The sequence below is a fragment of the Hippopotamus amphibius genome, chromosome 1 (assembly GCF_030028045.1).
Source record: "Hippopotamus amphibius kiboko isolate mHipAmp2 chromosome 1, mHipAmp2.hap2, whole genome shotgun sequence".
NCBI lineage: Eukaryota > Metazoa > Chordata > Mammalia > Artiodactyla > Hippopotamidae > Hippopotamus > Hippopotamus amphibius.
The window spans coordinates 156,412,537-156,417,566 of NC_080186.1; the positions used below are offsets into that span (position 1 = coordinate 156,412,537).

General features: G+C 35.2%; 1 pseudogene; it reads right to left on the bottom strand.

Moving 5' to 3' along the window:
• Positions 1 to 3,179: 3,179 nt before the first annotated feature.
• LOC130844761 (developmental pluripotency-associated protein 3-like) lies at positions 3,180 to 3,660 on the bottom strand (annotated as a pseudogene).
• Positions 3,661 to 5,030: the final 1,370 nt, after the last annotated feature.

The window sequence follows — 5,030 nt, forward strand, 5'->3', positions numbered from 1 at the left end:
GTTGTTTGTGTGTTCTGTAGCCCTGTTAATTTTTGGTCTCCTAGACCTGTGTTATAATAAGAGTAGTTTGTTGAAGTCTATTATCAGGTGTTTTTGTGTATTTCTACTTGTTTTTCCTGTAGTTTCTGCTCTATAAAGATGCTTGCTGTGTTACTTGGTGTATAAATATTTCTAAATGTTGTATCTCTATTTTGAATTGCAGCTTTTAGCATTAATAGTGTCCTTTTTGTCACATTAATTTTTTTTTTTTTTGGCTTGCAGCCGACTTTGGTATCAGGACTGCTTTCTTACTGATTTCATTGGCCTATTATGCCTGTATCCATCCTTTCATGTTTAGCCTTACAGAATCACTTTTTTTTTTTCAGATGTGACACTTGTATATCAAAGATTTGATATTTCTTTATGAATCATTGGGGAAATATTTTTCTTTTAAAAGATGTGTTAAGCTAACTCACTTTTATTAATATACTTGTTATGTTGAGTCTCTACTGTCATTTTATTTCAATTATAATTACTATCTCATTTTATTAAATTTTCTATGTTTCTCTACATGATGTGTTTGCTTTCCTTGTTGTTGTTTTTTTTGTTTTTTTGTTTTTTGTTTCTTTTTCCCATAATCATGGCCAATAATGTCAATATCACTCATCAAATTAATCATCTCTTTTTCCATTCGACAGCAATGCTGTCTCAGCCATATATTAATTTCCAACATATATCTGCAGCTATTTCTTTTTTCTTTTTTTTTTTTATAAATTTATTTATTTTATTTATTTATTGACTGTGTTGGGTCTTCATTGCTGCACACGGGCTTTCTCTAGTTGCTGCAAGCGGGGGCTACTCTTCATTGTGGTGCGCAGGCTCCTCATTGTAGTGGCTTCTCTTGTTGTGGAGCACGGGCCCTAGGCGCGTGGGCTTCAGTAGTTGCAACACATGGGCTCAGTAGTTGTGGCTCACGGGCTCTAGAGCGCAGGCTCAATAGTTGTGGCGCACGGGCTTAGTTGCTCCGTGGCATGTGGAATCTTCCCAGGGCAGGGCTCAAACCTGTGTCCCCTGCATTGGCAGGCAGATTCTTTACCACTGCACCACCTAGGAAGTCCTGATGTGTTTGCTTTTATCTTTAATTAAAAAATTTTTTTTGTTATTAGGATTAGGTATTTATTGGTAACCTCTGTACTTATACCTTTTTAAATGTCCTTCTCCACTGTCTTCTTAGTTAACCTTTTTTATATGGCATGTCATTTTTTAACGTATCCTTTGACTCCTCCCTTTTATCTGTATAATGCTTTCAAAATGTGGTCCACTGGAGACTCCTGAAACCCTTTCAGGGAGTCTCTGGTGTCAAAATTATTTTCACAATAATATTAAGACTTCTTCGATTTTCCACTCTCACTTTCTCATGAATACACATGAACATTTTCCAGAGGCTACATCATATGTGGTGATGTTATCCCTTTGATAGCTAAGGAAATGTGTGAAACACATATGAATATTTAGGTGTCTTCTATTAAGCCAGACCTTAAAGGGATTTGCAAAAATGTGAAATGATGCCAATCTTCTTACTATATTTTTTTTAGGAAAAAAATTACTTTTCATAAAAATGTATTACTTTTCATAAAATTGTTATTTATGTTTCCATGTAATAGGCTTATTATTGTTGTTCTTAAGTAAATAAATATCTTCTCAGTTTTAATTTGTAATATGGAACATATTGATACCCATAAATCAATAAATAAAAACTTTCTGAGATTCTCAAAAATTTTACAAGTACAAGGATTTGGGAGGTCAGAAGATTTGAGGACTCCTTTTGTGCATCATCAATGAATTCATTCTCCTTTCCATTTTCCTCTCCCTTCTCTTCTGCTTTTTTTCATATTATATTTACTTTGTCAAAGCATACAGCATTTTATATTCTTCTTGTCTCCATTTTTTAAAATCTTAAATCTAAAATTAAATTATTAAATCCTCACCATCACTCCTTTTGCCTAAATTTCCTCAGTTGTAACTTGGTTGGATGAAATTCACTCTTTAGCAGATTCTTCAAGGACTCATGAATACAGTATTCCCCAAGTTCGTGAATGTGTAAAACTGTTTTTTTTTGTGTGTTATTTTTTTATTTATGCCTTGAAATTGAACGACAGCTTAGCTGGATATAAAATCCTTGGTTCACCTTTTCCCTCCTTAAGTTTCTTGCAAATGCTGCCTGCTTCTTGCCTTGATTTGTATGTTGCTCTTGGGAATTTTGATACCAGCTAAATTCTCTTGCTATTAAAAAAAAAAATTAGTCTTTTGCCTGCCTGGAGACATGAGGTTTTTTTCTATATCTGGAAAGTCTAATAGTTTTACTAGGAATGTATCTGAGGGTTGATCATTCTGGGTGAATTTTCCCAGGTTCCTCCCATTTAGTATATGGATTTATGGAGGGTGAGTCAAAAAGTGTCTGCACTCTGGCTGTAGAATTTATTTTAATTAACTTTTAGAAAAGACAAATACATCATTTTTCAATATAATCTCCTTGCTTTTCAGTACACTTTGTCAACATGCTTTCATATTCCCTCATTAAAAAATGTTTTAGGCTGAGCTGCAAGTCACAAATGCACCACTGTCTTCACTTCTTCATCAGAAGTGAATCTGGCTCCTTCTTGATGGCTAACACTTGTGTGACCTTCCTTGAACTTCTTTGTCCATTTGTACATCTTTGCGACAAAACATTTTCTTCATAGTGCACAGAAAGTCTTCGATAAATAACCGCACCAGGTACACCCTTAGACCACAAAAAACGAATCACTGCACGCTGCTCTTCTTTCCTGCAAATCACAAGTGGGACATCCATTTTTTTTTTAAGATACTCAAGTCTCAAATTTTAATAAAATCCTCTATAAACACATTTGTTACTGAAAATTGAAACAGCACATCAAATTTTTATTACAATTCAACACACTGTTCTAACAATGCTATGGCCAAGCCACCCAAATTCTTCAAGTTCCTTCCAAGTTGATTTGTTTCAAAAGTGGAACCAAAGTATATTCAAGTCATTCAAATGCAAGGTAGAAAGGACACATAAGAAAAAAAAAAACACACAGAACTTATAGGTTATCAAAATATTGGTACGCAATCTTTCCCAAGCTGCTTCATAACGATCCTAAAATTACCAGCAAGAAAAAATAGTACAAGAATAAGATTTATGGCTCATTCGACTCCATGTCATAATGACTATAATACTTATTATTGTAATAATTCTCATCACTATCCTCAGAAGGATCTCTATGAAACTGGCAAAAACGACAGCTACATCTAAATCTTTGCACTCTTGATCGAGTCTCAACATCATTCTGCTGTGGTTCTGTTTGAGAGTCAGACTGAGGAACTCCTTTGTCAGCATTTTTGAATAGATTGAATCAGCCATTCCATCTTCTCTCTCCCATCAGTTAACAGGGTCCTCATCCCTCTCCTATAGGGTATGTTTTCACCAAGTAACCGCCCAGTAGGTTGAGGTAGAATAAGTGGTAATTTGATACTGGGATCAAGCGTCAAGTTACTGAGGTTCTTTATTAACACCTCAGACCTAGGTTGAGAGGCAACTGGAGTTGCCTGGGAATTTTCATTGATGGACATTTGAGGAGACTCCATGGTCCAGGTTGGGTTAACCTCAGATGAATCCATTGGGAGTCTTTTCACAGCTTGAAACTCCTCTTAGATATTTGGGTTCAGGTGGAAGATGATGCTTTAGACTCAAATTGCTACAAACTAGTCTGGAAGAACTAGGAAAGGGAGAAAAATCCAAGCCGACACCGGGGCATCCATTTTTGCTTGCACGGCAGTTACAAATGAGCTGATGTAATGAGTTCACACCAGCAAAGCAGTGACTTGGGAGATGGTAACCTTGAAAGGAAAGCACTGATAAGACAGTGAAGCCAGCAGAAGTTTTAATATAATCGGAGTGCAGATAATTTTTGACTCACCCTTGTAGATATTCTATAATTTCCTGAACTTTTTCATGGATTATATTTAAAAAAATTCTGTTCCATTGTTTTTTTCTTTTTCAGAAAGTGCAGTTATGTGTAATTGGATCTCCTTTGCATGTCTTCCATTTAAACTATTTTCTTTTTTACCCTATTTTTATGTTTTTATCTTATTATCTTGGTTGTTTCTCTACTTTTCTTTATTTCCTTTTTTTTTTTTTTTTTTTTTTTGGCTGCTTTGGGTCTTCATTGCTGTGTGCAGACTTTCTCTAGTCAAGGTGAGGCTTTCTCTAGTTGTGGTGAGTGGGGGCTACTCTTGTTGCGATGTGTGGGCTTCTCATTGTGGTGGCTTGTCTTGTTGCAGAGCATAGGTTCTAGGCTCTCGGGCTTCAGTAGTTGTGGCACATGGGCTCAGTAGTTGTGGCACAACAGCTTAGTTGCTCCATGGCATGTGGGATCTTCCCAGACTAGGGCTTGAACCCTTGTCCCCTGCATTGGCAGGCAGATTCCTAACCACTGTACCACCACAGAAGTCCCTTCATTTCCTCTTATTAAATATTCATTTGAATATAATCTTCCTAGGGTAACCTGTAACTTAATTTTTCATTTCTGAGGTTATTATTTCTTTTTTTCTCATTTCTTTCCATCAACCTTTATTTCTTCCTGTTTTATGGCCTTTTCTCTTCCTTAGATTTTGATCATCTGATTCAAGGTATTTTTTTTTTTTTCATATTTCCACATGCTTGCTGGAAAATACTGGATTCAGTTTGGTGTTTTGTGCAATAGTTTCTTCTGCTTTCATTGTTGCTTTTAGGGTGGTGTGGGAGAATTTTCACCAGTTTGTTTCAATTTTAAGTTTTATTCTTCCAAGCTTGTATAGGTGTACACTGTTTTGGAATTTTTTTTAAAATTTTTTATTTTTTTAATCTAATTTTTACTTTATATTGGAGTGTAGTTGATTAACAATGTTGTCATAGTTTCAGGTGTGCAGCAAAGTGATTGTTATATCAATACATACACATATATTTATTTTCAGATTCTTTCCCCTTATAGGTTATTATAGAATATTGA